General features: G+C 38.8%; 1 long non-coding RNA gene and 1 pseudogene across 4 annotated transcripts in view; one reads left to right on the top strand and one right to left on the bottom strand.

The window, feature by feature from the left end:
- The window catches only part of LOC135096801 (dnaJ homolog subfamily C member 2-like), a 22,372-nt pseudogene extending 3,446 nt beyond the window's left edge, over window positions 1-18,926 (top strand).
- Window positions 18,927-26,396: 7,470 nt separating this feature from the next.
- The window catches only part of LOC135096306 (uncharacterized), a 12,538-nt gene continuing 11,434 nt past the window's right edge, over window positions 26,397-27,500 (bottom strand). For all 4 annotated transcript variants that reach the window (XR_010264673.1, XR_010264672.1, XR_010264671.1 and 1 more), the window contains exon 6: window positions 26,397-27,411. This is a non-coding gene — a long non-coding RNA (uncharacterized LOC135096306). The remainder of the gene's footprint in view (window positions 27,412-27,500) is intronic.

Here is a 27,500-nt window from a genome sequence, read left to right as displayed (position 1 = left end):
TTTTAGTTAATTGCTTTGAAAGAGATATCATAGAAACTTTGTTAATATATCTACATTTTATATCTATAGAATTTTAGGTTTTTCATTTTGTCCGAAAATACAATTTTTTTCACCGTTAATTTTCTCCACTCCTTTTCCTGTTTTCTTTTTACATTTTTAAGGTAGGGGAGTGCAGGCCAAAATAAACCAAAGTTGGGAAGCCTGAAAAGTTTAAGGAGTAAAAACACTGTTTTGCGCAGAAATCCTTAAAAATAGTCAACAAACAGAGAATATCCCATCCCCCCCATATTCCCCACTACACTATTCTAACTGTGAGATTACTAACCTTGCTAATTGGGAGGCTCCATCACCCAGATCTCCCATTATGCTATTCTTACCAGTAAATTGCAGTTTAACACCACAAATCCTATCTTTTTTCTGTCCCTAACAAGCTTGGAGACATGGTGGGAAAATGGAGTTTTAGGGTGGAAGAAGCTAAATTATGCCAAATTTTGACATTCGTTGGAAAGTCTAAGGATGAGGTGCCATATATTGAAAACTGGGAACTTTCTAGCTTAACCTAACTTTACCCAACCTAACTGAAAGGCGAGTCCTGTCCCCCCTTTAAAGACACTAATCCAGCTTAACCAGTGCATCTTTCTCCAGTGGATGCCCCCATTAAGAACACTAACTTAACTTAACCAGGGGGCTTTTGTATGTAGATGAGAATTTCTCAGATGATGTTTTGGTGTATAGTCTCTGCAACAACATCTCTTTATCTTTCATGGTCTGTCTCTTTGTGTGTGTGTGTACTTTTTAGAGATGACCTTCTAGTTGTTCTTCTCTTATGGTATTTTTCTTTTCTGTCTCTTTCTGTACAATATGTCCTTTATTTCCTCAGCATCCTGAATGGTATTCTTGGTAATATCTGTTTTATTTTCTCTCTACCTCTCCCTTCCACAGCACTCATCCAGGTGGAGGTAGAACCAGTGGGACGATGGTTCCACATATATGAGGCACGGCGTCTGCGGGGCCACCTCACCTCCTCAGTTGGGGAAAGTGAAGAGGAGAGTGAGGAGGAGGAGGCTCAGGAGGTGGAGGTGGAGGATGACATACACTATCTTCGCTCTCTCAACCCAGCAGACTGGAAGGTGAGAACTCAGCCAGCATGGTCCAGTCATAGCAACATAAGAATGGAGAAGACTGCAAAAGATTGGCTGGCCTACACTGGATAACTCCTGTACTAACCATGAAAATCTGTTATCCTCCTCTTCCCCATGCAGTCAGCCTTCCTATTGCCATCTGGCCTCTATATGCATATGCCTAGTCATCTAACCTCATGATATCACTTATGGTGTAGGTGCTGACCACATGAATGCTAAGCCTGTTCTATTTGTCCACTACTCTGTGAACCAGTTCTTACTAAGCTCTTTTCAAAACCTAAACTTATCTAGCATATATAGTTCTGTCTTGATTGTTCACTATGAGAGCATCACTTACCTCTGTCATTTATTTGATTAGTATCTTTCTTTTATATATTGATACATTTCTACAACATTGCCTTTCAGGACCAGGATCATTATGCAGTACTGGGACTCCGAAAGCACAGGTACAAGGCCTCTGATGATGACATCAAAAGAGCGTGTAAGTCCTGGTGGCATCTGGAGCTAGAGTGTATAGTGTACTGAGTACCAAGTTTTAGTGCACCTGCTGTTTGAAGGTATTTTTATAGTGCCAGTTTTCAGTTGCAGTGTCAGCCCTTTTAGTCTTGGTATTTTTATTTTATTTGTATATTTTCAATAACTACATTTTATTTGTGCCTTGCTATGGATGTATGTGGTTGGCTTTGCTATACCAAAGTTCCTGGGGTGTAGTATGGTGATTTGAGACTATGACTATGGCCACACTGGCAATGGTTGTGAGCAAGCAGGTGAGTGTGATAAATGGTGAGAAAAGTGGGAGCATTGTACCAAATAAGTGTGGCCACACTGACAGTGAGTGGGCGTGGGCGAGCTGTGTCTTCCTGTGGCCCACAGCGAGGAGCATTGTCAGTTGACTTTTGTCAATCATCTGGCACAGGCAGTTTGTTGCCTGCTATTGACATTGCATGGCTAATTATTGAAGTTTTGCTCACACCAATCATTTGGGATACATTTGCTAAAGTAGAACCCAAAGGGAATGCCATCATGTTGTTTGTAGTAATTACTATTAATTATGAAACCATGTCCATAACTGTTAGCTTTAACAAGCTCTTGAATTGTAGCTAGGTGGTGCATACAGAAGAGCAGAGAGAATGTGTCTGAAGAATAGTTGGCGCCCCTATGGCTATGAGTGTGAATGATATTTGTAAGAGTGTGTGGTGGTTTGTCTGGGCCACCCCATGTGGGATTGGCAACCTGATATATAGATAGATAGATAGACATTATATTTTCTGATCATTGGTTTTATGCTAAGATATCTGTAAGTCTAATATAATAATTAGCATTCCCTTTGGTACGTGCTTAAAACAGGATGACCCAACACTTGGGTAAAGGAATGAGAGTGCAGCATTAGTGTGCACTTCCGTCCATTGTGTTACTCCTCACAGACCGCATGATGGTTCTGTGGCACCACCCAGACAAGCGGCGAGCAGCTGGGGAGGAGGTGAGGGATGACGATGACTACTTCACCTGCATCACCAAAGCCTATGAGATTCTCGGGGACCCCATCAAGCGACGCTCCTGGGACTCGGTGGACCCAGAGTTTGATGACGAGGTGCCGGCTGTCAGTGCACACAATAAGGCAAACTTCTTCCAGGTAAGCGCTGATCCCCACTAAGAAGAAAATTTATTCCACAAAGAATTCAAAGGTCTTTTAACTCCATGTCATACTGTAATGTCAAATATATGTGCACACAAGGCAAGCGCTAACTCCTATTAGGAAGAAAAATGACTCAACAAAGAATTGAAAGTTCAGTATTCATTGCTATTTGGTACATCTTTTCTTTACCACTAACCACTCTGGGACAATTCTTCACATTCTACAGCCATCTCCAAACATTATACTGGCTAGAAATTGCAAAAAATCTATTCCTTTTCACCGCTTTTTTCTTGCAGGTGGTTATAAAGATTGTATACATTACTTGTAGTGGTGTGGATGATTACATATCACTGAAGGGATTAACTCCATCTCATATTGTAATGTCAGGTCTATATATTAGATTATATAACTCTCTCTCTCTCTCTCTCTCTCTCTCTCTCTCTCTCTCTCTCTCTCTCTCTCTCTCTCTCTCTCTCTCTCTCTCTCTCTCTCTCTCTCTCTCTCTTCTTCAGTCTCCACCACATCTTTGTAAGGCACAGTGTTGCATTGCAGATTTTCACGGGTGTTTGAGTGCAATGCTCGTTGGTCCACCCACAAGCACGTTCCTGGCTTGGGCAAACCTGATGACACCAAACAAAAGGTCAGTCCAGATTAGCAGATTAAGTAACTGGAGAGAGTGATTGGCCTGTACAGTCACATCAATCTCCCTTGTACTGTTTTAGAAGTGAGATTACTAGTAGCAGAAATGCAAGTAGATATTTGGTGACAGTTTACTTTTTATAGTTACCATCATCATATGCTATGTTGATGGAAAGATAGACCAGTAATTTTGAAAGTTTGTTTAAAATATCATACACTATAATTTTCCTCAGCATAGAGGGTCCAGTAACTTACACATAAAACATCATTTCAAGATTTCTTTATGAATAGTGTTTATTTTGTATTGTTAACCGACTTAATTTTCATCACTGTGCAGGTTGATCGCTTCTATGGATTCTGGTACGACTTTGATTCCTGGCGAGAGTTTTCATATCTGGATGAGGAGGAAAAGGAGAAGGGACAGGAGTGAGTCTTCACTATTTGTATGTCTGGTCTTTTTAGAGTTATGTGTATTCCACTCCAGCCTTGCTTTATCTTCCCAAAGGCAGCAAAAATGGTGAAATTTGTATCTTGAAACATTAACATTGAATAAAATTTTAATTGAATAAGGAAATAATGCCCAAACTTAAGCCTAGACTTGACATTGGAAAAAATAACAAGAAAATTTAATATGGCTAGACAGAATACCCAGACTTATGGCAAGGAAAACTGGCACCGACATTGTTCTGATTGCTTTAACTGGTCATTTTAGTTTCTTTGAATATTTTGTAACAGTGCAATGTGACTGCAATGTTGTGGTCGCCTTCCCTTCTTTAAATCAGTCAATCTTGCCAGCCGGGAGGAGCGTCGATGGATAGAGAAGCAGAACAAGGTAGAGCGAGCGAGGCGTCGGAAGGAGGAGATGGGTCGATTGCGCAGGCTAGTTGACAATGCATATGCCTGTGACCCAAGGATAGCCAAGTATGTTTCGTTACTTATTACTGATTTCGTGTATTTTCGTTGTATCCCAATAAAAGTTGAAATTTTGTGCATTATCCCAAGAGATATTTATCACAAGGAGTACTTTTTTCTGTTGTTACATAATACTTCAAATTTCATTTTGATGGAAGGGTTTATGATGATTTAGATTGCAAAGAAGCTGTTCTTGTTTTACTTCTGACTCCTTATGAGGGAAAAATTAATTCCTGCTTTTGCTGTCTACTTCTGTAGCTAAAGAATGGGTAAGTTTATAGAAAAAGAGGGAAAGAGATGAAGAATTATATATATATATATATATATATATATATATATATATATATATATATATATATATATATATATATATATATATATATATATATATATATATATATATATATATATATATATATATATATATATATATATAATTTTTTTAAGATTTAAAGAAGAAGACAAGGAAAGAAGACTGGCTCAGAAAAAGGCTAAAGCAGAGGCAATCAGGCAAAAACAAGAAGAGGAGGAGAGGGTGAGTGCACATTGTGATCTCCAGTATTAGCACCAGGCCAATCTCTAACTACTCTCGGACACATATATGCATTGATTTCTACAACAGACCAAGGCTTCACATTTTTCTCATTGATTTGTATTTTTCATGTCTTATGCTCGGAAATGCCATATATTTTGAAATACCATGCTATGTTGTCTTTTTTTTGAATGATATGTCTTGCTAATGTGTAAATTTGGTGTTTTCAGGTAAGGCAGGAAGCTGAGGAAGCAGAGAGAAAGAAAAGAGAAGCAGAGGAGGCAGAGCAAAGAGCAAAACAGGAGGTAGAAAAGAAGGAAAGAGAGGTGCTGAAGAAAGCATTCAAAAAAGAGAGGAAGGTGAGGAGGAGGGTAGAATATGCTTGACATGTAAGAACTTACCACACACTTGTCTTTGACGCTTAAACTGCTGTGATCGCTAACATAATCAAAAATTCTCTTGACAAATATATTGAATTTTCGTGGTGCACTTTCTTTCTAGTGTGTTCTAACTGACTGTCTTCAGCCTCTTTTTCATCACTGCAGTGTTGAATCTCTTGCTACCTCCTACTGCTATTTTCATGCCAACTGCTCTTCTGATCTTGCTAACTGCATGCCTCACTGCACAAGTCTTTCTTCTTTCTTTCATCTCTATTCTGTCTACCTCTTTAATGCAAGAATTAACCATTATTCTCAATCATTCATCCCTATCTCTGGTAAACTCTGGAACTCCCTGTCTGCTTCTGTATTTCCACCTTCCTATGACTTGAACTCTTTCAAGAGCGAGGTTTCAAGGCACTTACCCTGTTTGTTTGACTAACACTTGACTGTTCAGGAGCCAGCACCTCAGTGGGCCTCTTTCTTCTTTTTTTTTTTTTTCAGTCTTTGTTGTCCTTGGCCAGTGATCCTCCAATATATATATAAAAAAAATAATAATAATAATAATGATGATGATAATAATAATAATAATAATAATAATAATAATAATAATAATAATAATAATAATAATGATCCCTGGCTATGGCAAGCAAGCCCACTACATTATATCCTTTCCTCCTCCTGTTCCTTTCCTCTCCCCTTTCACTTTCATCTCGTCGCAGTCCTCCCTTCCTGTCACCTGCCCCTATAGTTCTCATGACTCATGCCTGGAGCCATCATTCTACCTGGCAAGTCTTTTTTTTTTTTTTTTTTTTTTTTTTTTTTATCATTCATTTTAAGGCTACAAAATTTGCTAAAAAAAAAAGAAAAACTAAAAAATGAAACTCTACCCACTTTCATCTTCTGTAACATTTCACATTAAAATATTCTCATTCATTATATACTTTCAGATTTATATTTTTTTCCTTTTTCTTTGATGTCATTTTTTAAATGATTTTGATACAGTTCCTGTTCATAAGGGGCTGAGAGGACTGCATTTGTATTAGAAAGATGGAAAGAGCATTAAATTTAGTGTTCAAATGTGTAAATTAATTTGGAAACTAAAAAAATATATATACAAATTATGATTGCCTGTATTTTGTTCACGTAAATAATTTTAAAAAGCAACGTGAAATAGAATAAAGCACACATTCTTTGTCATTGCATAGATGTGATGGTGACAGTGATAAAGAACATCTCTGTATCTGTCTATCTTTATTTGACACCTCTTGATAAATACTCCATGAGGACATAACTGCAACAGATTTCTCTATTTAGTCCTGCCCTTGTATTCCCTTCCTCTTTGCTCTGAACTTCACATACTCTCTCTTCACCCTTTCCTCACATATTTCAGTAACATTTTTTATGCAAGATCTTTGGTCAAGGGCAATAAAAAGGGGGGAAAGAAAGTCCACTGAGATGCTAGTCCCAAAAGAAAGATCATAAGGATTATCCAGAATTGTTGGATAAGTGTTTTGAAAAGTTGGAACCAGCCATTTTAAAGAGTTCAAGTTATAGGAAGGAGGATCTTCTGGAGCAGGCAGGGAGTTCCAGAGTTTACTAGAAAAAAAATAGCAGTAAAAAGATAGCAAGATATGCAACATTGCAGCAATAACAGAGAGGCTGAAAATCATTAGTATAGTATCCTCTATTCCCAGATGCTGCGGACTCTCTGTAAGGACAACAGTTACTTTGCATCAGAGGAGGGGGAGCGAGTGCAGACCATGACAGATGTGGAGCTGCTGTGTGAGGCACTGGAGCTGACCCGCCTAGAGGAACTCAACAAGGAACTAGCACAAGTGGCCCAGGACAAGATGCAAGGGTGGGAGGTACTCATGAAGGAGGTGAGGGAGGATCAACAGTAGTAGTAGTAGTTAATTGACAAAGGTGAGTGAGAGAGATCAACAGTAGTAGTAATAGCAGTAGTAATTTTTTGACACAGGAGGTGAGTGTGGAGGGCCAACAGTAGTAGTAGTAGTAGTAGTAGCAGTAATTGTTGCTTATATAAAAAAAAGAAAAAGCATAATTTTTGTCATTCTTAAATCAAAAAATTTCCTAAGCCTTGAACCCAAAAGCTGCTCCAACAGACATATGGGTATCTGCATCACTTTTGAAATGAACTATGTTAGGTCTATTTAAGTCATGTTACATTACCTTATCTGATTAGCTAAATCTAAAGTAGCATAAAGCAAGCTAATCTAAATTAGAACAATCCACCCCAAATGATCTGGATATTCTGTATGACCTGTTTTCCCTAGGATAGTCAAACCTTTCAGACTATTTCTCCACTGATAGTTATGATTAGTACAAGGAGTCCTTGGTGTATGACAGTCTTGACTTTTGTCCTTCATATGTTTCTTTTACAGGCACAATAGTTATGTGTTTATGTCCTAGACTATGACTTTACAGTACAACAGTATTAGTATTAGTGATTGACATACTGCAGGTAGCTTACTTATGCTGGTTCTGACCTATGCAGAAAATCAGTTTATAACATGGCATAGGAACAGAACTCTGTCATAACTTGAGGACCCCCTGTAACACTTCTTTGCCTTCTCTCTCTGTTGTAGGTGAGTGAGGTGCGCAACAGGATCAAAAAGGAGAGGGAGGAGGTGCAGCAGCGGCAGCAAGGGGAGGGGGTGGAGGAGGAGGGGAAGGTTCATCACTCAAAGTCTGGAATCAAGATGACCTCCAGCTGCTCATCAAAGCCGTCAACCTCTTCCCTGCCGGCACAACAAAGAGGTGAGCTGGTTCGTGTGTGTGTGTGTGTGTGTAAATTGCTTCTTTTTATATATTTTTTGATATCTTATTATTATTGGTGGTCCACAAGGCTGTCCCTTTCCACTGGGGCTGACAGGGCTAAGAGTGTGAATGACGTGTCATTCACCTACATTCGTCTGCTGGTCACCAAACCAGCTGTTCCCCATATGGAAAGAGGTCAGAGCTTGTAGTGATTGATCTTTGGGTAGGACTGAGACCATTCACACACCGCACACTGGGACAGTGAGGCCATAACCCTTCAGGTTACATCCTGTACTTACTTGCTGCTAGGTGAACAGGGGCTACACATGAAGAGATTCTCCCAGGACTTGAACCCATGCCTTCTCGGTTGTGAGCCGAGCATGCTGACACTAAGTGGTGTGCATGTGTGTGTGTGTGTGTGTGTGTGTGTGTGTGTCTGTGTGTGTGTGTGTGTGTGTGGTGCCTTGTCTGGGCCAGCTGATGTGAGATTGCTGGCCTAGTATATAAATAGATGGGTTTTTTAAGCTTTAATATTTTATTTGATTGATTTATTGCCTTATTCTTGTGTTTCCATGTGTGTTTTAAAATGACTAATATCAAGGTTGTTATCTGATCCCTACTACTGTTCTCTACATACACACCATTTAGGTCTTCACGTGGTATAGGGAATATAACAAAGGTGACATTTATAAAATTCTCAGGATCATAATTAGGATAGAACAAGACACAATGGGTTCAAGCTTGAAAATAGTTAGAGAGGAAGAAATTGGTCCTCAGATGGAGTAGTAGATGAATGGAATGGACTCAGTAATCAGGTTGTTAGTGCTGAGTCATTGGGGAGCATTAAAGGATTAGACAAATTTATGGATGGGAATGATAGGTGGATATAGGTAGATATGTTTCATACAAGGATGGCTTCTTGCAGCTCCCTTAATGTTAGGTTATGTTTTTATGCATTGCTGTACTTAGAGGAACTCTTTGAACCCTCCATGCTGCAGGTGGGAGGTTGTGGCAGAGTATATCAACCAACACAGCCACCAGCATCACCAGGCTGGCCAAGGAGGTGCTCAATAAGGCCAAGGAGCTGCAACACTCAGACAAGCACATGAGGGAGGCAGCCAACAAGAATGCCTACCACAGCATGGAGAAGGCACAGGCTCGGCAGGTGATCAGCGACACCACAGCCTCCCAGAGATATGACAGTGAGTTCTTGCTGTTATGCTGACATTCAGATCATTCTTTTGCATCTTTGTGTAGTTTTATATCATGTTGATGCTTGGGTAATTTCTCATTTCTCTTTTTATACTAATTAATTATTACCATGAGTCTTCTCTGTATGAACTCAAGAGCTTTCTCCCTTCTCTGTGTAACTGCTGTGAATTGTCTTTTAGCTCTATGCAATATCACCAGCTGAGCTGTGAATCAATTCCAAGATATTTTAAGAAAAAACATGTTTTTAGGCTGATGTTAGATCTTTCCTTTGTGCAGCACCACAGGAGATGCTGGGGATGAACACTGCTGCTTGGGGAGCTGAGGAACAGAGGTTGCTGGAGCAAGCCCTCAAGACCTATCCAGTCTCTACTCCTGACCGCTGGGACCGCATTGCCAAGTGTGTCCCCAACCGAACCAAGAAAGACTGCATGAGGCGCTATAAGGTCTGTATATGTGTGTGTGTGTGTGTGTTTGTGTGTCTGGTGATGTGTTGCTTGCTATTCCCTGTATGTGAGATTGTGGAGAAAACAAATCAGGTTTATCTTGTTTATGGAGTGACACTCTCTCTCTCTCTCTCTCTCTCTCTCTCTCTCTCTCTCTCTCTCTCTCTCTCTCTCTCTCTCTCTCTCTCTCTCTCTCTCTCTCTCTCTCTCTCTCTCTCTCTCTCTCTCTCTCTCTCTCTCTCTCTCTCTCTCTCTCTCTCTCTCTCTCTGATGCATTTATCTTTTGATCTGCTTTTATCTTTGTGGTCCCTCCATAAATGCATGGAGATGTAAGTGCTGTGTGTGTGTGTGTGTGTGTGTGTGTGTGTGTGTGTGTGTGTGTGTGTGTGTAGTGAAGGTTTTATATATGTGTGTGTGTGTGTATGTATGTAGTGAAGGTTTTATATAGTGCACAGTAGACACTGATGTTATTGTAACTTTTAAGTCTTATTCTCATATGATGGCATTTCAGGAGCTTGTTGAGATGGTGAAGGCAAAGAAGGCGGCTCAGGCTGCTGCAATGGGAAAGAAGTGAGGAGCCAAACCCTGCTGTCTTCTTTCCTTTGTGAGTTCAGATGTAGCAAATTCTTGTAGCTGTTGTGTGAAGCAATATTGCTATCTGAAAATCTATCTCTTGTTCTATTTTTAAGCATTATGTCTCAGCAGTGCCACTTTTGGACTACCTGAATTGGAGGGACAGCTACATATATTGATGGGGACACAAAAGTGTAGCTAGGGATCTGTTTCTTTCCCCTCCACTTCTCCCTTTCTCTCCTTTATAACCTCATCCCCCAACTCTTCCATCTCTTCCATCACACTTCACTTCCACTGCTTCCAATAAGTTGTCATGCAAAAAGCAAAATTAACACTTGGAAAAGTATTTTTAAGTGCTATGGGAAAACTGCTAATATTGAAAATTAATGTTGATAAGTGCAGAATTCTATACATTGCAGAAAGCAGATGCAAAACAGCATGTGCTTTTCCTTATCATCATAGTGTAGCTCTGGAGGACAGAAGGGCAATCTCCATTAATATGGCAGTAGCCACAAGGAAGCCACTTCCTGAAGAATGAATGGATCTGTGGCAGTTGTATAAAAAATTACAAGACGTGTGAAAAAGTGTGCGGTGATTGTGACTATAATAAGAAGTAATATGCAATGATGACCATGTGATTGCATACAAATGTGTACCTTCTTAATTTTCTAAAGGAAAACTACAGTCTTAAGTTTGATTTTAAAGTAACACTAAATTTACAAGGTGGGTAAGAGTAAAGATGCCACATGAAGAGCTGCAGGTAAATGCTGTGATTAGTGTAGATCCTAATGAAGAGTTACCATAGAAAATACACAAACATCATTGAGACAATAGTTGTGACTTAACATGCTTATACACATTCACAGGTCCTTGATACACATGATTCAAGCCTGACACTTGAGGAATATTACTTTGTAAGTAATGGAGGTGCAGCTCAGAGGTGTTTCAGAATATAGCTCTCAGTGGCTGATGCATGGAATAAGTTCATGATGTGCGATTCAGTACCTCAAATAAGTGACTCAGTCTGTGATATAAGTAATAATGCAAGCTGTTGAATCATGGATGTGCGCCTCAGAATGTGTGACCTCGTAGCTTTGCCCGGACCAGCATAGTCAACCCTAACCTAGGCCAACACAGCCAGTAATAGCTTTGTGAAACACCAAAATATAGATAATCATTATTATCATCTGCAGCCACCATGCTCACCCACCACCTACACAAAATTTAATGTCTTCCACTGGTATATATATATATATATATATATATATATATATATATATATATATATATATATATATATATATATATATATATATATATATATATATATATATATATATATATATATATATATATATATATATATATATATATATATATATATATATATATATATATATATATATATATATATATATATATATATATGGTCATGTGTGTGTGTGTGTGTGTGTGTGTGTGTGTGTGTGTGTGTGTGTGTGTGTGTGCGCTATAATTTTTGTTCATTGTTCGCATCTCGCTGTGCACTCTACCTTCCATCATATCTTCAGTTTTAAGCCTTTCGTAACATCATAAATTTGTGGATTGACTTTTATTTATTTATTTATTTATTTATTTATTTTGTAGATCAAACCTGCTGTTGGGGTGTTCCTTTTTCACGTGATCGCATATCAGGGTCTTCTTTGAAGTATAAAGCACCACGTTATCTGCGACCTTTGATTTGTGACAGATATCATATGGTCATTATTGATAAAAGGAAGCAGATGGTAATAGTGAACTGCATTACATAACCACGCATCTGTCGCTTTCATAAACCAAAATGCAGTATTTCTGCTACTACTACTACTACTACTACTACTACTACTACTACTACTACTACTACTACTAGTAGTAGTAGTAGTGGTAATAGTAGTAGTAGTACAAATACTATTTCGTATGACACAGAGACATGAGAAATAATAATAATAATAATAATAATAATAATAATAATAATAATAATAATAACAGTAAAATTATACGAACTTAACACTGTTAGGCTCGTAGTGCGGAAGGTTGGCGGGCAGTAGCGGCCAATCAGACAGACGGACGTGTAGGGGAACTAAAACTACAGATAGCGACCTGATATCTACCCCGCCAGCCTTCATGATTGCGCTGAGGTACCCCACCACCCAGATAAACCTCATTTGGCCCCAAGCCCACTGCACACACACGGTAATTCTTGTAGTGGTGTAATTGTAATGGGCGATTGTTGTTTATTTACTAAGTGGGTGGTAGTGTGTAGGATTGAGATCGTGGTGTGATGGTGGGTTATAGTGGGGGTGGTGTGGGTTATTGACACTATAACGCAGCACTGCACACACAAACAGACGGTAAATTTTCTAGTGATGTAGTAGTAATGGACTGGTGTGGGTTATGCATATTGAGAAATGGGTGGTGGTTGGTAGGATTGAGGTCATTACTATCGGAATGGGGCTGGTGGTTGTGGAGAGTACTGTGGGATACGTACACTTTATATTAAGCAACACAACACACGTTACCTCATTTCCACACACAACTCGCCCCCGTGGACAGTTATGGTTTGTCATTTGCCATTCATCCTCTATTTATACTTGTACACGTCAAGACGAGCCCTGCGGCAGACAAAACAGACTTAGTACTGAGTGATGACAAGCTCTCAGGTGCTGGTTTGTTTATCTCCCTCAGTGCGGTGATGTGACTGATTTTGTGGCGTCAGCTGATAGTCTGAGATGGCAAGGTGGCATCTGTCAACAGCAGTCGGGTGTCTCCTGCAACAGTGAAAGCATTTGTAAACAAAGTCAAGTGCCACGTGAGAGCCTTGACTTTCTTGTCTGTATAGCTGTGTAAATAGGGTGAAGCGGTTCTTGGCTTGTGTTGTCTTTAGTATAGAAATGCTTACTTAAACTTTTAGAGAGGATGGCTTGCTGCTGTTGACAGTTGCCACTTCACAGACTGAGAATGATGCCTTCATACTGTAAAAATCTTAAACATTGCAACAACACAATAGGTATAGAAATTAATTGCAGTACTGTATAGTAGGTTAAAAATTGCACATGTATGGGAATGAGCATGTGGCAATGGAAGTTGTGGCTGTCTTGAGCTGTTTTATCCAGTACACTCATCATAGGGCCTGGGTGAGCCACAGGTTGTGATGTATGGCAATACACTTCTCATCAGTGATCAAGCTTTTGGAATCACCTTATAGAAGTATTACAGCATCCTTCTCATTATTATGAGATTTTCATCTTTCTGCTTTGAAACCAGCTTGCAGTGACCTGACATTTCTGGTCAGTCAATCTTTGCTTTAGCAAGAGTGACTACAATGTTTCATTGAGTGAAGAGTCACGTACCGTGACCTTTGAGCTGCTGTAGGTTCAACTCGCTAGTATTGGTTAGAGGCAGTTATGATGTAGGGGCATAAATGTAATGCTTGTGCAGTGCCTCCTTTTGTAACGTGTCATGCCATTCTTGATGTGATCAGTGCAGGATGATAAGACCCGGGTCACATTGACTCCATGTATTAATTGAATCGATCAGATCCTGAGAACGTGAGAGAATGTGAACCAATTCTCATGAGGGTAGAAAGTAAACTGGTAATGTACAGCTCAGCCTTACAGAAACAACATTGCAGATTTATGTCAGTGCACAGATTTACTTATCCTTTAACTGACCATGCAGATGAATTTGTCTGCCCATGAAGCTTATTAAGTAGGAAAAATCTACAGTTTTTGCCATGTCTACTTGGATGAATTTGTTGCCTATCATTCTCTCTCTCTCTCTCTCTCTCTCTCTCTCTCTCTCTCTCTCTCTCTCTCTCTCTCTCTCTCTCTCTCTCTCTCTCTCTCTCTCTCTCTCTCTCTCTCTCTCTCTCTCTCTCTCTCTCTCTCTCTCTCTCTCTCTCGTTTTAGGTATTGGGACCATAGCGTCTGTCAGGAGCCAATATATTTTTTGGGATTCTTTTTAATAAGCATTCTTTTCCTCTTTAAAGAACATGTTACAGTTTCATTATCAGATTACTGAGTATAGTGTTTATCACTGAGCTCATGAAATATCTTATCAACTATTTTGCCTGTGATAAGGATTAAGATGATGTGACACTGCTCTACTTGAGATGATATCCTCTCTGTGATATCTATGATGACTCCAACATACATCTTTGATTTTTTTATATTTTTTATGTGATGAGACTGGTTTTGCTGCATCACCATTGATGCATCTGATAGTTTAAGTGTATCTGCAGATTTTGACAGTTGCTTTTGTGGGATTCTAAGAACTGACTTGCTTGAACAAAAAACTGCCTTGATGCTGGTGACTTATTTGATGATGTGTTGAGCTTTATTTATCACAAGGTACTTGAGGCATTCTCAGTCTGGATATCTGCAGTTTAACGTACATAAGAAATTTACAGCATACATACTTCATTGTTAACTGAATAGTATTGTCTTGTGATCTGGTGCCTGTGTATTTGTTTTTCATATGCTTCCTGTGGGAGTTGTTTCAACACCTCAATAGATTGCTTGCACAAGTTAGTACTTAGACAGGAGGATTGACAGCACACCCATGCTTATGTTCCCTTTTCAGGTGTTGCCCTTTAGGTAGTGAGGAGAGACAGGTACCAGCAGGAGCAGTAGTGGTAACAACAGCAGGATGGGGAGCTTCAGCAAGATCCTGCCATACTCCTGCTATGAGCTCGGCCACTGCTGGAAACACTCGTGCTCCTCAGCCTCCTTTGAAATCTGTATCATTGGGTTCATTGAAAGCATCAAAATCTATGGTGTGGTGTACTTGGTATGTGACCTTTTTTTTTTTTTTTTATGTTAGAGGGATACTATCCTCATTGTGTCTAGTAAACTGTTCTAGCAACTGCACTGGCTTCCTAAGCTTGATGGAAGTTTAGAATATAATTTAAAAAGGTAACACTTGGCAGTAAAGGGGTGATTGCGATAAAATATTGCATTGCATCTACTGTAATTTTATTTTGGCTCATTAGAATTATCTACAGTTACTGAAAATGTGTGTGATGGTGTCATTAGGTGACAAAATGTTAAAGATTACTGTTACTATATTGGTAAAAAGAGGTGAAAATGGATTATAGCTATGCATAGAACTTTTCATATCAATTACCTTATGCCATGATAGATCTGGTGTAAGTAGAGTGTGAGGTGAAGGGGAATATGATTTTGCTTTCTGGCTTCAGAAGTGGAAGGAAGACTTTGATCAGGAGTTAATAATTTTACTTGCTTGCTTTCTTTATTTCTCCTTTTCTTTCCTTTTTCTTTTGAATTGGGAATGACACTTTGTATTTTGAGGTTTATCTTTGTAATATTAATGACTTGCATTTGTTTGCCTGCAGCTAACCGGTCTTGTGAATGCTCGGAAAATAAGTATGAAGTATGGAAAAAAAGCTCTTGAAGAACTACTTAACATCAGTTTGTTTCCTGACAGTCAATGCTTTTGGGTACATTGGCTCCTACTGTGTTGTCAGGTGAGCATGCCAGATGTGGCCTTTCCCATGCACATGTTGGGGCAGTTTGGAAGTAGTAAGTGTAATATACATGCTATTATACTGAGTGTGTCATGCTTGCTTTTACTCTGGGAAATTTATATGAAACCATGGAGTTGCATAACAAAGTAATCTTTTTCTGTTTATTTACTTATTTGTTTATTTATTTTTTATGTTTTTTGTGCATGGATAGTCAATTAATTAAGATATAGTATAGTTTATGTGAATGAATACACATTTAAGTAGTCAGTGGTCATAGTGTGTTGTGATCAGCTCCCACAATTCTTGTTACTACACAAACCAAGTATAGTGCATGAGTTCTTGTTGGTTAGTTTGGAGAGAGGAGGTGACCATAGGATATTGATGAAGGACAGCCATTGAAGCACTTCATCATTAGCATATAAAATGACAAAAAAATTAGTATTTTCCAGTTGGAACAAGATAAAATACTGTAAAATTAGTATTTTCCTGTTGGAACAAGATAAAATACTGTAAAATAGAAAATACTGTATTTGACAGTTTATAAGACATATGGGGTTATAAGATGCATCTCAGTTTGGGCAGGCATTGAAAAAAAAAAAAAGATAAATAAATGGGTTTAAGCTCTGTATATGAAGTGAAGGATTTAACCTGACATTTGATGCCCTCTCATATGTATTCAGATCCTTCATATGTATTCAGATCTCTCTCTCTCCAGGAGAGAGAGAGATGCTGATTGTTAAAGGCAGTGTGTGAAGCCTGCCCACTGTCTTTGTATATACAGGTTAGGGTGTGTGTGTGTGTGTGTGTGTGTGTGTGTGTGTGTGTGTGTGTGTGTGTGTGTGTGTGTGTGTGTGTGTGTGTGTTTGTTTTGTATCCTCCACACTGCTGGTCTTAATCTAGCTTGCCAAACTAAATGAAGTCATCCACAGCCACAGCCTTATTCTTCCTTTCATTTGTATCTACACAGTCCTATGAGCAGCTCCTCCTCCTCCTCCTCCTCCTCCTCCTCCTCCTCCTCCTCCTCCTCCTCCTCCTCCTCCTCCTCCTCCTCCTCCTCCTCCTCCTCCTCCTCCTTGTCTTCCTTCTATTATTCCTGTTTCCTTGTATGTCTTATTCCTCCTCCTCCTCCTCCTCCTCCTCCTCCTCTTAATGTTTTCTCTTTCACTGCTGTTCATGAAAGTGTTGAAGAAATATTATTTATATCTGGCAGTGATCAGACCTCATGTACAGGTGTGGTCCCTTACTACAGACACAGCCTAAGGTAACCTAACCCAATCATTTCAGAAGGTGGAATTTGAGTCGGCCAAGCTTCAGAAATGCAGGAAGGATTAGCGGTGATGACTGCAGGCTGCCATCGACCCGCAGGTAATTACTGTCTATTTGTCTGGTCAACTGTCTATATTTATATTATTCCTGCTGGTCTGGTCTATTTATATTATTCCTCCTGCTGAATCCACTATTTTTCTCCACTAATGTATTATTCCACTATGTCAGCCAATGTTAAATACAGTTACTTTGCATCTTTAAACTTCAGTCTTCCCTTTATGTGTGACAATAACAGTTTCAATCTTGGATATGATATGTCACTCAGTCATTCAGTCAGTCAGTCACTCAGTCACACAGTTATTCATCAATGAGTGAGTCCTACCTTCACTGTATACCCAGTGTGTATACAGTGACAGATTTCACTCACTCACTCACCCCTCCCACCTGCTTCCCACCCCCAGGTCATCACAGGAATCAAATGCAGCATCAGTATGGCTCACCAAACACTTCCCCTCACACTGGTGGTGTTGACCTGCCTTGTGAACACCTGCCCTCCTGTGTTCCTGCCCTTAATAGCCCTCCAGGTGACATCAGGTAAGTCAGACACCTATCTTTCACTTAATAGCTCTCTCAACCCCTAGTGGAAAGGCTACTACTACTACTACTACTACTACTACTACTACTACTACTACTACTACTACTACTACTACTACTACAGCTGGCCACACACATTTAAAGTCATTTTTTTAATTTTTACAAAGTTTAGACATAGACAGATAGAAGAATTTGTTTGTTGAATGCCTAATTGCCTCATTTCTGGTATTTTAATGATTTTTTAATTGTTAGGCAAGGCGCACATTGAGACGCAGGGCAGCACAGAGCAGGGCAGACGCAGGGCAGGGCAGGGCAGGGCAGCACAGCGCAGCACAGGCGTGGTGCGCACATTGAGAAGCAGGCTGTCGTCCTGTGCGGTAGTGTTGATCATGGCTGTTGCCAAAAATTACTTTGGAAACCTTAGTTCCGATTCCGACTCAGAAAACGAGTTGGAGAAAGTAATGTTATTATATGACATTTGTAGAGCAAAGAGGTCAGTGTGGAGGAGTGAATACTTGGAGAAGAGGAAAACACATGGAGAATTTGCCCATAACTCGTTCTTATAAGTTCCTCTCATATAATGAGGATGACTAGTGTCATACAGCACTCTTTGATGGCGAACAGCCTCTATGAGTTGCTCTGTGGACGACATTGTGAGTACTAAAGAGCAAGTTGCTATCAAGCTGCGCCGCACGTGGCACAGGAAACTGCGTTCGAACGACTGCGTCGCGCTGGCCGGCACAGGTCTGCATCTGTGCTGTGCTGTCCTGCGTGTCAATATGTGTGCTTAGGTTTAAACCGGTGAGATGCAGTTTTCTGCCCTGCTCTGTGCTGTGTCGCCTGTGTTGCCTGCGTCTCAATGTGCGCCCAGCCTTAGGGTGTTCAAGGGTTTTTTTCATAATATTAGTGATAGTTTTGCAGGCTCTGCTTATTTATCTGTCTGTTATTTTATCTATTAATCTCTCAGTTTACCCATTTATCTAAGTATCTGCTGGACCTAACCTAACTAGGCCTATCTCTGCTTGTCTCAATGTCTATCTGTTTACCTAATCTAACCATCTATCTCTCAGTCTATTTAACTTTGTTTAACCATTTATCTATCTCTCTATCTCAATCTATGTAACTAAGTACCTACCTAATCTAACCATCTCTATCTCTCTCTCTCAGAATGTGGATGAGGGGACAAGAGAGCCAGTGTTCCAAGTACCACCACCATCACCACTGCCACCACCACCACCACCACCATCAGGAGCACAGATTCACTGAAGTCTCTACCAAGATTTCTTTGAGTTTTTTGATAAATTTAACTTCCAGGAGAGAGAGAGATGCTGATTGTTAAAGGCAGTGTGTGAAGCCTGCCCACTGTCTTTGTATATACAGGTTAGGGTGTGTGTGTGTGTGTGTGTGTGTGTGTGTGTGTGTGTGTGTGTGTGTGTGTGTGTGTGTGTGTGTGTGTTTGTTTGTTTTGTATCCTCCACACTGCTGGTCTTAATCTAGCTTGCCCAAAACTAAATGAAGTCATCCACAGCCACAGCCTTATTCTTCCTTTCATTTGTATCTACACAGTCCTATGAGCAGCTCCTCCTCCTCCTCCTCCTCCTCCTCCTCCTCCTCCTTGTCTTCCTTCTATTATTCCTGTTTCCTTGTATGTCTTATTCCTCCTCCTCCTCCTCCTCCTCCTCCTCCTCTTAATGTTTTCTCTTTCACTGCTGTTCATGAAAGTGTTGAAGAAATATTAGTTATATCTGGCAGTGATCAGACCTCATGTACAGATGTGGTCCCTTACTACAGACACAGCCTAAGGTAACCTAACCCAATCATTTCAGAAGGTGGAATTTGAGTCGGCCAAGCCTCAGAAAATGCAGGAAGGATTAGCGGTGATGACTGCAGGCTGCCATCGACCCGCAGGTAATTACCACATACTGCTGGTGCCCTTGTCACACATCGGAACGCTGCCCTAATTTATGGTTTTATCCTTTTGTTTGTTTATTTATTTATTTATTTATTTATTACCTCTCAACTCATTAAATCTATCTACCTGACAGCTTTGTGTACAGAAACACCTACTGACTCACTGACTTGCTTCCAGGTGGGATGGTGCCCGACCAGCTGGTACACATCAGTGAGATGGTGGTGGTGTGCTGGAAAACAGCTGGTTTGCCAAGTGCAGCGCCAGGCAGGCTGCCCGCCCACACAGTCACCAGAAGGATCACAGGTAAGGCAGAGAGGGGAGAGGCATGACAGGGTGATATTGAGAGAGAGAGAGAGAGAGAGAGAGAGAGAGAGAGAGAGAGAGAGAGAGATTGAGATTGTGTGATTATAAAGTAGAAAAGGATGAAAGTGTTAGTCTGTGTGTGCAAGAGGAACAGAGATAGATTATTCCTTCTGCTGGTCTGGCTTTCTACTGTCTATTTGTCTTATTACATGTCATGGCAGATTAGTGATTTCTGCTGCATCTCACACACTTCTTATTCAATTGCTGGCAGTTTAGTGATCTCTGCTTGCATCTCAAATGGTTCTTATTCAGGTGTTGACCAAAGTACTAAGCCTTCATATCATTACCCTTGCTCTGTGATGGAGGCTACACCATCTGGCATCTAGCTGAGATTTAATGTTGCAGGAAAGCTTCCATATGAGTTCATTTAGAGCAAAATGTTTTCAAATGCCAGGGAAGTAGTGTAATGTAACCTTCCAGAGAAATCTACCCCTCATGTTATTAGTTAACAGGAGTGTTTAATGTACTTAATGTGATTAGCCAGGATCAAGGGTCAACTTCTTCACTGACCATTTAGTCTCAGGTGATGTATCTGTCCTCCATGAGTCACCAGAGACACATAAGGTGTTGTAAGTGAAATTTCATCTATTAGATTTATTCAAAATGTGAATTAACACAGTTGTTTCCTGCAGGATTTGATATCAAAGCTGGTGCAGGAAAAGGAAGCAGATCATGACCTTGAGCAGCTCGAGAAGATAAGCAGCGTCCTTAAGAGTCCAGTTGCTATCTTTAGCAGTGTTGGTGAGTAGTAAAAACTGAGCCATCTTATGAAGTGCAACGAAACATTATTATTATCTTCATAATTTTCTTGAAATAAACAGATTTCTGTGGCATGTTGCTCATTAGCACTTTAATATCAGATAACACCAGTTATTTATGTAATGATGTAATGTACTAAGTAGATGAAATACAAGTGGCATCTGCTAACACTCTTAATGTGGAACAGGAACCAGTGAGTCTGAGACACCCACCAGCAGTGGAAAGGTGGCTGACGAGCGCCTCAAGCACTCTGAAAAGGTGGAGCAACAACAAGAAACAGAAAATTGCATCCATCATTCTTTGCCTGAGGAGGGAATTGATGCTCTGTTGACCCTTCACACTGATGTCCCTCATGAGGAGGGGAGAATATGAATCCTACAGAACTTGCCCATAGAAAGACCAAAACTGTTACTGCTGCCACACTGCCACCACTTCCACTGACACCAAAAGCCCAACTGTGCAGAGAATCCTGGACCTCCGCAATGAAATGGAGTCCACCAGTCACCTGGAGCACTTTAGCCTCCAAAAGTTCCATCCATGTCCATTGTGTTTGGGTAAAACTATCACTGTATAAGGGGACAAGTATCAGTGTATGGTTACTATATACTCATTTGTACTTAAAGATGTCATGTCACATCATTCTCTCTCTCTCTCTCTCTCTACTCTCTCCTCTCTCTCTCCTCTCTCTATCTCTCTCTCTCTCTCTCTCTCTCTCTCTCTCTCTCTCCTCTCTCTCTCTCTCTCTCTCTCTCTCTCTCTCTCTCTCTCTCTCTCTCTCTCTCTCTCTCTCTCTCTCTCTCTCTTTCTTTCTTTCTTTCTTTTTCTTTCTTTTGTTGCATATTTTACTGCTTTACATTCCTCCCCACAGTTATTTTTTCATGTACTTTTATGACTGCAGTAGTTTTTATCATCCCAGTGTATGCCGTATCCACTCTGAAAACTGTAATTCACCAATCAGCTCAAATGTGTCTCTGTTTTGATAATCATTAATTTGTTTCAGCTACACAACCACTCTGATAAGGGACAAAATCTCCTTCACCAGTCATCTATGTCATACAGTCATATATATTCATACATATGACAAAATACTCTTCCTAAGACATTTCTTATTTTCTCTTCTCAAGTGACCTGTCCATCTATCTAAGGTACCACATAACATTTAAAACTTACAATATTGTGTTTAATTCATGAACACTTTTTTGTCTATCTATGTAGACTTGAAATTGCATTGCGTATAGACTTGAAATGTATTGGGAGTTTTCTTTATCTCTCATTCTATACCTAACACCTGTTCCTAAGAATCCCCAGGTGATAGCCATGGTGACTGGCTGCTCTACTGAGCAGCTGGGGTTTTCCAAAAGTGAGGGTTGGTGTTCTATACCATACCATGTGCCCTGTTTGTATTCCTTCTCTATCCTCTGTATTATATTCTATGTAAAGATGGTGCTGGGGTGGGATCTACTTCTTATTCCCTAAAAGTGATGAGGAGTGACACTGGGCAGCATTAATTTGCTCCTTAGAGATGGCTGGGTTCCTGTGGATGAGTGGGCCATGCTGTGCTTTGACAAGGATGGTGTTTGGTATTGTGATGACTCTTGCCACAATCAAGTGTCTCCCACAGAGTAGTGGAGTACCTATGTATGGTGTTGACCCAAGCTGTCCAGGTCTCATCCAATGCCTTAATATGATTTAGATGATCAAAATGGTTTAACTCTCCATTTAATCAGCTGACTGATTTGAATGGAGAAGTATGTAATGTGTTGTAGCCTAACCATCCCTGCCAGCATGGTCAGACTCTTGGTAGTAACCTGAAATGCTCCTAGGTAGTGAGTATCATTGCACATAATGATCTTTACTTTGTCAGTAATTCAATGATACTGAATATTACTCTACTGGATTTTGCTCAGCACTGCTTGGTAACTTTTGGCCATAATCCCAGGTCTGGAATGATATGAAGCCATGTTTTTACATTCCATATGAGACAGGCAAGCACTATGCTTTGCCTGACTGATACCTGTACTTTGCATTTATGACCCCAGGTAGTTCATCTCTCTCTCTCTCTCTCTCTCTCTCTCTCTCTCTCTCTCTCTCTCTCTCTCTCTCTCTCTCTCTCTCTCTCTCTCTCTCTCTCTCTCTCTCTCTCTCTCTCTCTCTCTCTCTCTCTCTCTCACTCTCTCTCTCTCTCTCTCTCTCTCTCTGTTTGGAATTATACTGTATATTAAGAAATATCATTAAAGAGTGTGTGTGTGTGTGTGTGTGTAAAAAGTGTTTGCATTATTGTGCATTTGATATTATAGCCCCAGGTTCTTAATTAAAGTTTTCTGGTTTCATGATTTATAAAGATTGCTATTTTTAATAAAGTTATTGAAATTGTTATTGAGTGTTTGTATTGAACTCTTTAGCTTTGTAATAGTGTGCGTCTCATCATGCATTCATTAATGATGTAGAGTGGAAATGTCCACTCCTATCATGCATAATATCAATGCATTATTGGTTTATGTTGTTATTTGTGTATAAATTGTAAAGTTATGCCAGTCTATTTTAGTACAAACTAAATATCGGCTGGAAGAGAGGACAGGTAATGGCACACTAAAACACAGGAAGGGACAATGATATAACCATCCAATTTAACAATACACAGAGGAAGAAGAATGAGAAAGCAATAAAAATGGATTATTTAATGGATGATTAATAGACCCTCATTTGTAATCTTATTTCAGGCAAGAATATTAAAAGAGACAGCTGGCTTGCCCTTTGTACTTGTTCATACGTGACAGAATGAGAGATCTAGGGGTGGGGGTGACACCTGGAAATGGGTATGATTCACGAAGGGATTGATTTATTGCTTGACTGGCTGATTAAGAAAAGAAGGCGTGGTAGTGGAGGGTGGGGGGGAAAGGCGCCCCAACTTTCCAGTCGTATATGGAGTCGAAGGGAGTTCTACAGGATTATTCATGTATTTGTTGCTTTTAGCTGTGAATTATCTGGTGGTGTAATTGTTATGACCCCGTAAGTTGATTTACTATTCATTTCGTCTTTCTGAACGCAAAATAACATGTTACTTGTACTTCTGCCTGTTGTACACTTTCCTAAACGCAATTTAGGTCTTATTAATGTGGCATTTAAGCAGATTCACTCAGGGAATGAGAAGTAAATGATAGCTATCAAGCAGTAGATTAACTCTCTCTCTCTCTCTCTCTCTCTCTCTCTCTCTCTCTCTCTCTCTCTCTCTCTCTCTCTCTTAATACGATATCTAATATAAAGAAGCAATAATATTTAAGCAAGTACACACAGTAATCTTATAGTAATTTAATGAAAACAATACCAGCAAAGAAAAATATGAGAAAATGCATAATTTACTACGAAATCCAAAATGCGAAAAAAAACCTTGCCAAATTGAACCGTCCCACGAAGGTTATGAATGGAGTTTTGATGCAATGAGCCTCAGTTATACTTAAAACACTCAACAAATATAACACCTGCCAAAATAAATGAATAAATAAATAAAATAAATCAATAAATCAAAATAAAAACGCGAGAAAACCTTTAAATTATCACAACGCGAAAAATACACACACGCCAAACTGGATGCGTCATTACTTAATAGTCATTGGAACTGTTATCCCCCCAATAGTTTATAGCCAACCCCCCCCTCCCCCCACCTTCCCTGCCTTGAGGAACACCTTCACTTATGTCCTGCTATTGTCGTGCTATTGGCTAGATTTGAGCATTTTAACCTCGAATTCACATACACGTACATATTTATCTCTATCTATCTCCTTGCAATAATTATAATAGTCTTCCTGGCTTAATTTTTGTTTATTCATTATTCCTTATGTGCTTATTAATTGTCATTTGTCTAATTCCCTATGTTTTAGTCTCGGTACTTTAGTTTTTTTTTTTTTTTTTTTTTTTTTTTTTTTTTTTTTTTTTTTTTACTTTCCGACTCTGGCCCTTGCAATGAAGGGGCTTAATTGTTTATTTACTGTTCCTTACGTGTTTATTGATTATATGTGAGCTATTTATTTGATATTCATGATTTTTTAAAACTACGTATTTCTTGATATGATAGTTTTATCTTTTCGTGTTTTCTGGCTTAAGTTTTGTTTATTATTCCTTGTTTGTGTTATTAGGTAAATAATAATTATTCGTCTTATTTCTCGTAGTTTAATGGAATTTTTAGCACTTTAATGAGTTCCTCACCAGTCATTTTATTCGAGTGAGTGAGAGAGAGAGAGAGAGAGAGAGAGAGAGAGAGAGAGAGAGAGAGAGAGAGAGAGAGAGAGAGAGAGAGAGAGAGAGTGTCTAAATGGATAAAAAAAAAAAAAAAATCAGTTACAGTATTTTATTTATATACAAGAAAATGCATGATAATAATAATAATAACAATAATAATAATAATAATAATAATATTTAAATACAAGGAAAATATGTAATAATAATAATAATAATAATAATAATAATAATAATAATAATAATAATATTTAAATACAAGGAAAATATGTAATAATAATAATAATAATAATAATAATAATAATAATATTTAAATACAAGGAAAATATGTAATAATAATAATAATAATAATAATATTTAAATACAAGGAAAATGTAATAATAATAATAATAATAATAATAATAATAATAATAATAATAATAATAATAATAATATTTAAATACAAAGAAAATATGTAATAATAATAATAATAATAATAATAATAATAATAATAATAATAATAATAATAATAATAATAATAATAATAACTGCTTTTATCTTACACAGATAAATAGTTTTTATAAATAGTTTATTGACCATAAACATTGTGTACATACACACAAAATTAAATAGAACAAGTAAAAATTTCAAAATGTAGTGAGTGACACACAGAAGACTGGTGACAAAACCTACTAAAGTCCATTAAATGATTGGCTGTCTCAAGTTTCCACATCATCAGTTGAACACACTGCTCCTTAGCACTCAGGGATGGACAAGCTTTTCATGGCTTGTGTCAATGGAGACAACACGTGTAGGGGATTTATTTGTTCTGTTTTTTCTCGTCCTACTCACTCTTCCTCTTGAGCCACGCCGGCTTCTTGTTATTCAGCACATGCTTGTGCTTCCTGAACACCGGTCTCATACTGGATAGAGACAGTAATGTATGGAGGTTTGACCATAACATCCCTACTACAGTGGCTCAGAGCCACACCATCACTTGTTGCTTGTCCACTAGTAAATAATGAAGACTGCAACCCTCATGCCAGCTACACTATACAAGTATTTACAAATTAATGGTTGGATTTTCAAAAGATCTCTGATACAAGAAAGCTTATAAATATTGTGAAAGCTTCTAGTCAATGTTATATCATTTGCTTCAACAGAGGAAGAATAATTCAATCTTCCTGAATATTACAAATGAGATTTTATCAGCATTAACTTAACCATGTCATTCTAAATTATTCTACCTAGTTTCCAGGGACTTCAGCAGTGAGTAGCTTAACCAGCACACAGGAAAGACAGTGGGAAATTAAGATATAACAGGGGTGGCCACAGGAAGTAGTCCAGCCATCTCCATACCCATGAATTTTGGTTTGTGTGCCATTGGGGTGAAATCAGAAAGTGATGCGCATACATTTTAGTAAGATTTAAGAAGAATACTGTGAGCTTTGCAGTGTTTTCTCCTTCAGTCAGCTGCATAAAAATGACATCTGGGAAAAAATATTGATCAGTCTTTTGAAAATCCAGCTTCACCTGAGTATTACATCATTAATTAACCTTGTGTGTAAGTTAGTGCAGTACTGTATAAGTGCTAAGGTCCAGAACCAAATATTTGTTATGCAAATATTTCTGGTAGCACTTTCCACACATGTTGCTCTATAAAAAAAATTAATGTATAATTTTGAGTGGTTTTGGTTGTGCTGTGTTAAGAGAAGTTAGTGTCTGACATCACAAGTTTTTTGGGGCAAGACTATTTGCATTAAGGAAGCCCCACATTGCTATTTTTAAAAGTAATAAATAATGTTTTAAAAATAAATGTTGCCACATGAAATTTCTGTATTTTCTTGCAGTGTACTAAAGACAGCATTGTAAAGCTCAGAATATCTTGAGGCAACTGTATTAAAAGAACAAAATCCATGACCACAATGTAATTCATAATTGCTAGTGAAGGCATATGAAGACACATCATTTACAAACTGTAATGCTTTTGACAAATGAAACTTTGCCAGAACAGACTGCCATAGAGGAGAGAATACAGGTGAAATTTACAAACCACACATCTGTGAACTCAAGCTTCATTCATTAAAGTAATCTGAGGGGAAATTCCAGATTCTTCTGTAGTAATGATATATATGCACACATCATAACAGTTACACACTTTTGATAACATGTAAAAGTGTTTTGTGGCAAAGTTAATGAAGGGTTTTAAAGCAAACTTCACAACTGTTCTTAATTTCATAACTGGGAAGACTAAGTAATAATATTTACAATACTCTGACAGCTAATTCAGACACACCACACTCATACTAGCATTCCTATAACTTGCTTAATACTCATGCTTGAGCTTGTAAGATCTTCCATATTTCACAGAGGCAGATGGTCACTTGAAAGCAATAGAAGCCATATCAAACACATATCAAAGCCAGTGGCATTGATATGATGGTCCAGGTCCAGATTCCATACAAGTTGAGCTGTGCTGGATGGGCATCTGCTCGTGATGTCTCAGAGGTGTTCATCGCCCACATAGCAAGATTGCACATCAACAAGAAGGTAACCTGAAAGTAAAGTTGAAATTAACTACATATACTGTGGGATTGTGACTGTAAGTAGAAAATTAAAATGTGATTGGAGAAGGATAAAAGTT

This window comes from Scylla paramamosain, chromosome 3 (assembly GCF_035594125.1).
Source record: "Scylla paramamosain isolate STU-SP2022 chromosome 3, ASM3559412v1, whole genome shotgun sequence".
Taxonomy (NCBI): Eukaryota; Metazoa; Arthropoda; class Malacostraca; order Decapoda; family Portunidae; genus Scylla; species Scylla paramamosain.
Note: the sequence above shows the minus strand (reverse complement) of the source record. Positions and strands in the feature narration are given on the sequence as shown.